Genomic DNA, 12864 nt, shown 5'->3' with positions numbered 1-12864 from the left:
AAATATTACGTTCTCTTTGAAGCATGTGAGACCCTCACAGTTATGTATCTATTTTCTCCTCTGTTCCCCCATGGAACACTGCACATGTTATTAAATATGTAATCATTCGAACTTGATTCCTATTTTCAATGAAGAATGTGTTAAGGAACTTGGGGCACATGGCACAAGCAAACTTGACTTATAATCAATATTCATAATCAATAATGTTGTTATCCCAACATTATTTCCAACTGAATACGTCCAAATCAGAACTCCCTACCTCTCACCTAAGATCGTCCGATATCTTGCTGTCGGTGGTGCTATAATTCTTCTGTCATTTAGGACTGAAATCTTAGAGTCTGCCCTAACTCTGCCTTCTCCTTCCCCTGGGATGTCCAATCATCAAATACACTCACTCTAAACAACAGAATGCAGAGCCTCCAGGGTTTCTCTCTCAAGAGCCTTGTGATGGAGACTCCAACAATCTCTGACTTATTTTCAGTAGCTTCAGTTGCCAAAAACAAAATTCATCTGGACACAGAGAGGAATGCCCAGCTTCCTTTTAACAATGTGTCCTAAACATCACATACATGCTTCTGATTTCATTTATGGCAATTTTCAAAAGATTCAACTAGTTGCCAATTAAACAATAGACCTAGTAATTAAAAAACATAAACTCTATGATTTTCACAGTCCCGATTACTTTTTTTCCAACATATTTGCCCCCCCATTCCTATAAGTCCTGTCATATTTTACCTTCAGTCTTGAAAGAGTTCTATCAACCTCAAAGGGTTGGTATCACTTTGTAGACTGCTTGCTTCTGAGCTCCAGCATGCTTCAGATATAAGGTACCATCTTATCATCCACTGTCAAGGAGTTACCATCAGTTATTTTGACCAAGAAATCTTCTCTACAGTCCATTTGGGTCTTTTTCTACATATTCTATCTTATCCATGGAGCACCCATCCTTCAGTCAACACAAATGGTAAATGCACTTTATGTGAGAATCCCACTACTGTTCAAACATCACTTCTGCTCACATTCCATGATTCTAAACCAGTCATATTGTCTCATATTATTTCAAGGGCACCAGGTATCTAGTCTTCTCATATGTTCAGGAGAGAGGGAAGAATCACATATGAGTATACACTAGTAATTTCTCTAATTTGAACTGATTTGGTTTAGTAGGGTTTAAAATATAGCTTCAGAAGCCAAAAATTTTAATAATTGTGTTTCAGTGGGGAAATGCAGACAGGTATGAAGTAAATGACTTATTTAACTCATAATTTAATCATTTGGTGGAAAGTCATCTTTTTTTCCCAATAATATTGTAAGTCTTCTAAAAACAAGGATTTTCTTATTCTTTCATTACATTTAGAAAAGTTCTTTTGAAGATGAAGATGTTCATTTATTAATTCATAAATCAATAAAGTCTAAATAAACAACTGTCTGACCACATATGCATATGAGAAGAGCTTACTGCTTCTTAAATATATTTGCAAATAGTTGCATAAAGATAAAGCAGTAATGTACAATTCATTGAATTCGTTAACCCATTGAGTTACAATCCAATAAAGTCGGGCATTTTGTATAAATTTAACTGGTAGTGTGACTCTACTCTTAGTAAATTTAGTTGTATGTGCATAGCCAGTAACAGATTTCCCCCAGGAGGCATGGTCTTAAATATACATATTATGATTAGACACCACTCATTCATGAATCAATACAGGGCAAAACCAAGACATATTGCAGCCTGAGACAAAAGGAAAAATCAATAACACTATCTTATCTTTATTCTCATTCTGATATCTTTATTATTACAGGTTTTTGCATTAATTTGTATTCCTTAATATAGTGCATTAAAATATTATTTCTTGGGGCACCTGGGTGGCTCAGTCAGTTAAACATCCGCCTTTGGCTCAGGTCATGATCCCAGGGTCCTGGGATTGAGTCTGAATTGAGCTCCCTGTTTAGCAGGGAATCTGCTTCTCCCTCTGCCTGTCACCCAGCTCCTGCTCTCTGTCTCTCTCAAATAAATGAAATCTTTAAAAAATTATTATTTCTCTTTCCACAGTTTAGCGATTGGCAGCAATGGCCACAATTGCCAAACTGTGGAAAGAGCCAAGATGTCCTTCAACACATGAATGGATAAAGAAGATTTGGTCCATATATACAATGGAATATTACAACTCCATCAGAAAGGATGAATATCCAATTTTTGTATCAACATGGATAGGATTGGAGGAGATTATGTTGAGTGAAATAAGTCAGGCAGAGAAAGTCAATTATCATATGGTTTCACTTGCTTGTGGAACATAAAGAATAACATGGAGGAAATTAGGAGGAGGAAAGGAAAAGTTAATTGGGGGAAATCAGAGGGGAAGATGAAGCTGTGGACTCAGAAACAGACTGAGGGTTTTGGAAGGGGGTGGGGTGGGCAGATGGGTTAGCCTGGTGGTGGGTATTAAGGGCATGTATTGCATGGAGCATTGGGTGTGGTGCATAAACAATGAATCTTGGAACACTGAAAAAATAAAATGAAAATTTAAAAAAAGGATTAAAAATTATTATTTCTCTTGATTACTGAGTTTCTTTGGTAACTCCATTAACTTTCAAGAGAGAAGTGAGTACCTCCTTCACCTCACCCTAATCCCAGTCCTATAGCCATATCTAACTTCTAAGTGCAAGTCTGTCTTTTATACTAAAGAAAGAGAAATAAGGGGGGGGGGGGGAATGTGAATGGTGCTAATGACTAATACATCCAAGTAAAGTAATTGGTTCTAAAGCAGAATTGTTTGATTAAGGAAAAATAATAGAGCAAAACTCAGGGGAATTTTTCTTCATTCAAATAATAAAATATTCCTTATCAAATAATTAGCAAATGTAATTATACAGATATATGACTTATAGTCCTATCATTAATAAACATCTTTTTTTTTTTCCCCTAGAAGTCTGAATGGGTTATTTTACTTTGAAAAAATTCTCTTTATAAAAGTCAAAGTCGGATGCTTTTTTTTCTCAATCGAGATGTGATAATTGCCTTGCTGTTACCTAAAAACTTCCTGTGGATTTTTAATGTGCAGGACTTTTAAAAATTGATTTCTTCCGGTGCTCAAAAATGTTTACCTTAACTCTGTTTTGTGTTTATAGCATATTTTGATTTGTTATTCCTACCTCACCATGCCTTTTCTTTAACTAGCAAAAACTAACAGCCAAGGAATAGTGAAAAAAGAAGCACATAGAATTTATAAAATATCTGCACTTTGAAAAACATCAGCAATCATGTTAATAACGCCCATTCAATGTTCTCTAGGATTGTATATCAAAGTGCTCTAGAAATTTTTTATTCCATAATATGCATGTAGTTTATTTTATTTCTGAAGGACCATCTTGGCCATGCATTGTAAAACATTTGTTTCAGCAATGCCAGTTATCATAATGTGTTTGGTAACTAAAAATTTTGTTTTAAATGTAAAGGTGTTAATGAACACAGTCCTTACACATTTCATCAGCTTTATCAATATGGTGAGCCTTCTAGGTCTAGTCATAGCTTTAATGACAGAAAAGAAAAAAAAGGATCCCCCCCCCCCCAGCTATAAGCTAGCTTAATTCCCTGCAGAAAATATGAAATCACAGATGACATTTTCCTGTGTAATCTTTGCCACCTGTGTAACTGGGTGAACAGGTCTGGGTGTTTAGTTTCTTAGTCTACAACAGTCCTTACATTGGCAACAGCGGTTCTCACCAAAAGGCCAGAACATCTTAACTTCATCATAATATTAATTTATTCTCTCAGCTTCTGACTCCAAAGCAGAAATACAAATATTCTGCCATAACTTGTGTGGCCTTTTCTACTTGCTAGGAGGCTCTGAGAGAGAGATGGTATCAAGGGAGATGCTTTCTTTGAACACTTTGAAATTCCATGTCTTGACAGGCAACAGACTTGAGAAACATTTCCCCAAAGTAATTCTATTGCAATCTAAATGTTGATTCTGATTTGCACACAACAGTTTTGTGGTTTTTTTTTTTTGAGTGTGTTATGACTAGGATGAGGTCCTAAGATAGTTCAGAAAATATGTGAGGCACTCCCTTTATTTTATTAATTTATCATATCATATGTATATAAATTAATTGATTTTATAAGTAAAATTTGAGATAATTTGAGACTATGTTGCCTTAGGACACCACATAAAAATTTTATCTGCAATATGTTGTCCTGAACAATTATATTAACTCAGCATAATAAATGGAATAATTTTTATCCCATGATTCATTTTCTAAATGGAGTATAATGAACTTTCCTCTGGCAAGAGGTCTAAAAGGATATTTCTTGACCTGAAAGCCACTGACTGGGGAGTATAAGATTTATTTGGGTGTTCACCTAATTTATTTTATGGACAAATAATAGTCAATATATTTTTAATTAACTGGTTTGGCATATCGTCAAGGTAGTAGAATTATATATTTATTTTTAAATGAAAAATTGTGTGAATGTGAGTTTCAAAAAGAAAAGCTAAATTATTTTAAATGCTACAAGAGTTATAGCAAAGATTTTAAAGTGTGGTCCCAAATGATTTTACCCTTGAGAGGAAGAATGAAATTCTACAATAGTGTAGGTCCTTATTTACAGAAAGATTTTTTTTTTTTTTAATATGGACTGACCCAAAGACTTATCTGTAGATACTCAAACCAAAATATTTGAAAGCTTGGGATAGGCTTTCTTTTTTCCCTATTAAATACTCATGGTAAATTATGTTTCAAGTCTTTTTTTTTTTTAACCTTAAATTTCTATGTAATCACATTTCTTCTTGAAAAAAGGAAGAAATAAGAAATATAAATGGTTGTTTGCATTGGCATAGATAAAAGGAAGTTTTAATCATTTACTTTGCTTTAGTTAATTTTTGACACCACTTTAAAACACAATCTCTATTACCCAAAGTTTTTAATGCTTCCTATAGCATTAATGTAATATAGGTAAGAATTTTTTATTTAAGTTAAAATGGGAGAAGCAGAAGGGAAACAATGATCTGAAAGTGTTTCTACAATATGCAGTTCTTTGAAACGAAAGTTTACCTATACTATTTATCTTTCCTTTTCTTCTAGCTTTTCCTTTTGAATGTGGTCAACTAATGATAGAATAAAATGTAAACTGATAGAATGTAGGCACTAAGATACCGAGAATTTTATGGTGCTTTACGGTTTATACTATACGGTTTATATGCATTATCCCTTTTCATCTTCCTAACAACCTATGAAGGCACAGAAGAACAAGTTAATATTTCCTAAGGGTGATTAATGATTCAACTTCTCAGGACAATAGGGGTGAGGAAGTGCTGAGTAGGGGACTAGAGCCCTGATATTCTGGCTCCGAAAACAGTTTCCTAAAACTGTAGCAGCATTTGAGATTTGATTAGGACATTACCTCACTCTGTCAACTTATCTCAATATTTTCTAAGCCTGAGTGTGGAATTTTTTTTTTTTTTTTTTGGTACCATTTCTTTTTCTTTTCCAGGAGAATTTTATTTTAGTGGAAAAACAAATGAACCTCTTCTGGGTGAGTGGTTTGATAGCCTTCCACAAAGCACTGTCCTGTGCTGTTAGTGTTTTTGTTTGTGTTGCTGGTTACGACTGCAATGTCATCAATTAGTTCTTGGGTAATGGCCCCAGAGAAATTAAAAAAGTATAAATAATGTATTACTACTAAATGAAGGCCAAATGGCACTAAGGCACATTGTAGAAATGAAGGTTTTATCATAGTTCAAATGAAGAATAACAGATGGGCATCCTCAAGTACATGGAGGACAGCAGGTAAAACAGGATTTTCTCTGTAGCGGTCAGCACCATATATACATGGTGAACATTTAAAATTGGGAGAGCAACTTCTCTTTGTCATATTTTTTAAAGTGTTTTTAAAATTTTATTTGACAGGGAGAGAGCACGTGCGCTCAAGTGTAAGGGGAGCGGCAAAGGGAAAAGGAGAAAGAGAATCCCCAAACAGAGTCCCCACTGAGCACAGAGCCCAACATGGGGCTTGATCCCATGACCCTGAGATCATGACTTGAGCCAAAATCAAGTCAGCTGCTCAATCAACTCAACCACTCCGGCGCCCCTCTATTGTACTAAATCAGTGTTGTTCATTTGTAGTTTTCTAGATTTTTTTATTTTTAAATACAAATTTATATTGGTGTGATGGCTAAATAATACTCATAAGCTTAAACCATTAGATTAATGGTCCCTCTACACACACACACACACATGCACACACACACACACACACACACACACACACAAATATGATATAAATAATTTAAGTAACCTCTGAGATAATTTTATTACATTGTTAGGCAATGCAAATTGAAATCAAGAAATATTTTGTTCAAAGAAATCTGACAGTAATTGATCACTCTAACAGAAGGCATGTTTCCTGTTTCAAGTCATGCATTCTTCTGACACCAACTTCATTTATAGAGAAGGGTTGTATATAAAGAGGAACAGAAAAGTTAAGACCATAAGACAACCTATTGGCGGAGAAGGAATTTTACTTGAGTCCAAATCCTCTCATTCCCAATTCAATGACCAATTCAGGGGACTATTACTTTCCTTTCACAATAACCACTGATGCCCTAAGACATTATATCTATGGGGGCATTGTCAGTTTAGATGAATTCTTGTCATCAATGTCAAGTTGAAGGAGAGGCTTTTCACTCTGTTGATTGAAAGGACCTCCTCTCAGCTTTAGGGACCCCCTTGGGAAGTGTGGAAGAGAGCAACCAGTGGATCAGTTATCTGTCCCCTTCATCCAATCAGAAGAGCTTAACTTTATTTGCTTTATATGTTGAACTTATAGTTAAGATCTCGTTTAATACAAATATTCTGAAGCTTATTAATATTTGCAAATTACTACTTAGGGGAATACAACTTGTGGAAATACTTTACAGGAGATAAAATAATTTAGATCTTTTTGTTGGTGATAACTTCATCATAGAGTCTTTATTGCATATTTGATGTATTGACATATCAATGGTCTTAGAAATGATGAGTCCTAATTAACATAACTAAAAAGTTAAAGAAAATGGGTTGCCTGTACGGATCAGTCAGTTAAGCATCTGCCTTAGGCTCAGATCATGATGCCAGGGTCCTAGGATGGAGTCTGGCATTGGGGCCCTTGCGCAAGTGGTAAGCCTGCTTCTCCTTCTGCCTCCCACTCCCCCTGCTTGTGCACATGCTCTATCTCTCTCTCTCTCTCTCTCTCTCTGACTAATAAACAAATAAAATATTTTAAAAAGAAAGTTAAAAAAAAAGTAAGGAAAAATTAACCTGTGCTTACAAAATAAACTGTGGGCTTAAAGAAACTGAAGATGTCCTCTTCTGGATTTCATATAACCTTTGTTTAGATTTACTTTGCTGGGAATTAAACTAAGAAGTCATGTAGTTAAATATCTTAAAATGGAAAATGAAAAAGTAGGAACATGACAGGCTCATATAGGAAACGATTCAGTGTATTATTATGACAACTATGTGAAAATTACCTGGAATTCTGCTATCATTGACTATAGAGACCCCCATCTATAGTGAAGGAAATTGATTATGTAAAAATAGATTTTCATATTTTCTTATTATTTTTACAAAAGGCATCATGTATTCTTTGCTATGTTTAGTATAATATGAATGCTGAATAAACATGAAGCCATTAATCATAACTTTATGGAAAACTGAGAAATAACAACTGACAATCTATTTTTTAATTAAAAATATAGAAAACATGGGGCGCCTGAGTGGCTCAGTGGGTTAAAGCCTCTGCCTCAGGTCATGATCCTGGGGTCAAGCCCCACATCCATCAGGGTCTCTGCTCAGCAGGGAGCCTCCTTTCCCCTCTCTCTCTCTGCCTGCCTTTCTGCCTACTTGTGATCTGTCTGTCAAATAAATAAATAAAATCTTAAAATATATATATATATAGATAGATAGAAAACAAAGCAGAGTGCATACTTAAAATAATACATAATGAGTATTGCATATAATGAGATAATGATATTTTTATATATTATTTTCACAAATTTTTATATATTTGAACTGAAGCATTGTGCAATTATTCTTAAAAAAGCAATGGAATTAACCAAATCTAAATTTATTGAAATAGGTATTCTTTCTAAGATTAGTAGATTATATAACATTGTTTGGGTCATATATTATCTCTTTACCTATGCAGTTAGTTTTAGGATTTTCCTATAAAAAGTTCCTAAAATGTAATATACATCAGCAGTTTACTGGTATTTAAAATGACGTGTTGGGTAATTTAGGTTTAGGTGAATTTTAGGTGGCAGTACCATTTGTTATCATGACTTAAGCTTTTATAGAAATGTAATTGTGACTCAAAACTCACTCACATCCAGTGTGTTCACTAAATATATTTTTATATTGGTCTCACTAGCTGTGTATACTAGGAAATTGTATTTCTATTCCAATGATACCTACTACAGCTGAACAAATACCTCTGTAGTGTTTATAATCAAACAGTAATAAAATTAAATTTAAATGAAATTACAATGATTTAATCAATTTGTTGTACATGAATTCACGGACTGAATAAAGTCTTTCTGCTATATCAGAAATACATATCAAGGATAAAGGAGGGTTTTCTTTCTTGTTACTGAAATTCTGACATAGCTCATATAAATGCTATTCTTTTTTTCTAAATTGAGACAATAGGAAGAGGATCATTAGGTCTGTTTATGACCATTTATGCCTCAGGCATAACAAGCTGCTGGACACAAGCGAGTCACAAAACAACTCTCATGCTCAGCATAATTCATGGGTATTCATACAAAACTGATCCCCCTGGTTCAAAGTGCATTGTTCAGCTATCCCTTGGCTGTCCTTGAAATGCCTACATGCCCTGCTATTTGTTTTCCATGTAGAGTATTTGCTTCCAGGATGTAGCTCTTGGATTTGTCATGGATACTAATGGTGGCTGCTGATCTAATAGATCGTTGACAAAGTATTGGTACCATTGCAGATTCTCCTCTCTTCTCTCCAGTCTTGCATGGTGCAATGCTCTACTCCTATTGTGTTCAGTCCCTTATTGGCACAAGACAGCACAGGGATTAAGAGCAAGGAGGCTAAACATATTTAGGATTAAATTTATCCCTTCATTCACCATTTGACATCTAACAAGTTGTATAACCTCTCCAAAGTCTGAAATTTGGGATGTTAATATATGTCTCATAAGATTGAGAGTGGGGGGAAGGGGGGTAACAGGGTTATGGGTATTGAGGAGGACACATGCTGTGCTGAACACTGGGTATTATACTTAACTAATGAATCCCTGAACCCTGCATCAAGGACTAATTATGCACTATACAGTGGCTAACTGAACATAATAAAAAATAAATAAAAGAAAATAATAAAAGAAAATAAGATTGATAAAAATTAAATGAAAGAATGTATAGTATCATTATGGTTCTCTCTGGCATATACTTACATGCTACATAAATGGTGTTTATGATTATTTTCATGAATGTCAAAATCATATACTACCTTAAGAAGTCAATTTCTTTTTATTCCCCTTATAACAGATGTCTTAATTTTCTATCATAGCTTTTCTCCCTAGGAAACAAATCCTATGGGGGAAGTGCCAGAAAATTATTTGACACTATTCTTCCTCTGCTCTAATTCTAACCATTGTCTCTACACCTTGATTCTCCCTTTACGCTAACAGAGGTCTTCCCCATCAAGTACAAATAGTGAGTGAAAAGCAGCTTTAACCTCAGAAGTTTTTCTTACTGTTTTTCTTTTGAGGGTCCTAAGCCCTTCATTAAATAATTACCAGGTTATCTTGATTTCAGTGGACTGAATTGAGGCTCCTTAAAGTTCATATGGTGAAGTCTTAATCCCCCAATGTGAATGTATTAGGAGACAGGGCCTAGACGGAGGTAATTAAAGTAAATGAGGGTCCAACCCGGGAGGGTTCCCAATCCACCAGACCTGGTACTCTGAGAGGAAGGGAATTCTTACCAGGAAATGAAAAAGTCAGCACCCTGAGCTTAGATTTTCCAGCTTCTAGAACAGTAAAGTGATGTCTGTTGTTTAAGCCACAAGTCTATGGAATGTTGTTAAAGCAGTCCCAGGGGACCAAGACACTGACCACACACCTCACTGAAAAGGCATTACATTTTTACTTCCGAGAAAGAGACAGAAATATGGATTTTGCAGTAGAGCTGTCAAATGTATATATCCATGATAAATTATTAGGGAAGATAAAATGAATGATAACAAAAAAACACTGTTCATATTAAAATAGACAAAGTTAAAAAAGAAATTAAAAAAAATGCTGAAAGGAGAAAAAGGATGGGTGAGTGGGTGCGGCAAGAACAGGGAGAATAAACAAAATCACATATACAAAATATTGTTATTTCCAATAACAAAAAGCAACCCAAAGCAAAGTATGAAAGAATGAAGGGCAGACCAAGGCAAGTATGTCTGCTAAAGTGGTGACTGTTACATGTAAGGCTACATTCCTTCTGTAAATGTAAAGATATTCAGATCACATAAAAAGTAACAATACTGGAGTGCCTGGGTAGCTCAGTTGGTTAAGCATTACCCCTTGGCTTAGGTCAAACCTAGAGTCCTGGGAATGAGTTCCCCCATTAGGCTCCTTGCTCAGCAGGGAACCTGCTTCTCCCTCTCCCATTACCCTCTGGTGTTCACTCTCTGTCTGTCAAATAAATAAATAAAATCTTTAAAAAAAAAAGTAAAAATATCTAATTTGTTCTGTACTGGCAAAAACATAAACCAAATAACACACAAAACAGAAAAACAGAAGAGTAAAGTACAGATAAAAATATTCAACATAAAGAAATGAAAATGAAGTTGGTGTGGTTATGCCATTTTATACAAAATTACTCTCAGGAGTAAGCGAGTAAGGACTAAGAGAGTATTTTTAAATTAGTAAGGCCGACAAGGTCAAAAGAAAATGGAGTAGTTAGGAATTTTATGCACAGACCAATATAATCATTAGTAGGCATATGGAACAGCAGCTGTGAGAAATCTCCTCAACAAAAACTTTAAAGAAACAGAGTGAACGTGAGAGACTTTACAATTTCTGTTAGTCTTTTAATAATAAGAAAGCAGCAGAAGAGTATCTGAATATTGTAATTAATGAAGTTGGTGAGTGGAAATGTAGCAAAGGATGTGGAAAAAGAGACATAGAAAATCACATATTACTAAAGATATCAAAGTGATCTCAAACTCTTCTGTCAAAAGGCAGCATGCCTAGACACTTTCAAAGGAAATATTTTTGCCATCCTCCATGGTCAGCAATATATTTTTTTAATTCTCTTAATATTTGGAACAAAGACACACAAGAAAAATTAAACATGAAACATATATGTATGAATGTTAATTAATGTACTTGAAGATGGTTTGGCACAATATAAACAGTTTTATTATTTTATTCTACTAATGCAATATATCAACAAAAACAAAATCCACACTCATTTGTCATAAGAAAGGCCTTATTATGAAAATTTCACTAGATAACTCTACTTATAAAAAACATAAGCAATGATAGTCCTCAATAGTAAAATTTTCGTCCCATTTTTTATTAAATTAGGAAAAAGACAAGGAGGTCGATTAAAATCACTTCTGTTCAACCAATTATCATGTACCATAGCTAGTGAAATAAGCAAGAAAACGAGTTATAAATCTCTTCATATTTGTAGATAATATAATTGTCCACTAATTAAAAAAATCTATTTTAATTAGCAGACCATTTATGGGAACTATAAAGAGTAGTCATTAACATTACTACATACAAGAACATTGTACAAAAATCCATGCCTTTCTTTACATCAATTAGGACTACTTAAAAAGTGTAAAATAGTCCAAGAAGATGTCATAAATGTACTTTTCCTGTGAAGTACAACTGTTTCTTTTACTAAGTACAGCCAACATTTCTGGATATTATAGATAATACAAACTTAAGTAGACACTGAAAGATGGAGGGAAGTCAGACTGACTCAGAACATCCTGACCTAAAGAACATGGAGGTGAATTCCCTGGAATTTCTTCTTGCCTCATTTATCCTAGACTCTGAGCTCAAGAAGCCAGTGATCTGGAAATGCCAATAGGTGCAGACAAAACACTCCAAGAAAAATTTCTGTCTCACTAAAAGACCATGAAAGCAGCGACCTAGCATGTCAGAACACTTTTAAACAACTGCTCTCCTTCAGCCAAACACCACAGAAAAACTGTGGCTCCAACTCCGTCCATGCCAACAAGAGCTGAATGAGAAGCCTCCACTTACATCTTTGCAAGGTAGTAACAAAGTCACTCAACACTTTTGCTGGGATCATTTCAGAGAAGACCCAGTTCTGAGCCAGGATTTTCATCCCTGCCTGCTGGTATCAAGGCCCCCTCTCCTTGCCATGTCCGTGGGGACCACATGGGAAATCTGAACTTCCCTCCCTACCTGGCCATAATGAATTACTCCTTCCCCTCCACACTAGCCTGTTGGAGAGTAAGGATTTGTACCACTGCCCTGTGATAACCACTGTGGTGGGAGTGGAGATCATGGAGGGAACTGGAATTACTCCTTCCACACTCATGCCCCTGTAGGAGTAATGAGGTCATGATGAGCTGAAGAGTAAAATTCATCAGGAAGAGCCCAAACCAGAACAACCTGGGAAAAGGAAATAGATGGCAGGAGTGAACTATCAGAGGATAACCTTGTATTTTAAAGTTTTAATAATTGATGTAGTGTGTGGTACCGAAAACAGGATAAATGAGGTAACCCCCCTTCCCAAGGATGTGCTACAATCCCCATAGATGCTGCAGAATATTTCTAATGTTTGCAACTTTTGAAAACTTGATAAGTGTTAAAACTGAGTA

The sequence above is a fragment of the Mustela nivalis genome (assembly GCF_964662115.1).
Source record: "Mustela nivalis genome assembly, chromosome: 5".
NCBI classification, from domain to species: Eukaryota; Metazoa; Chordata; class Mammalia; order Carnivora; family Mustelidae; genus Mustela; species Mustela nivalis.
This window is presented reverse-complemented; position numbering follows the sequence as displayed.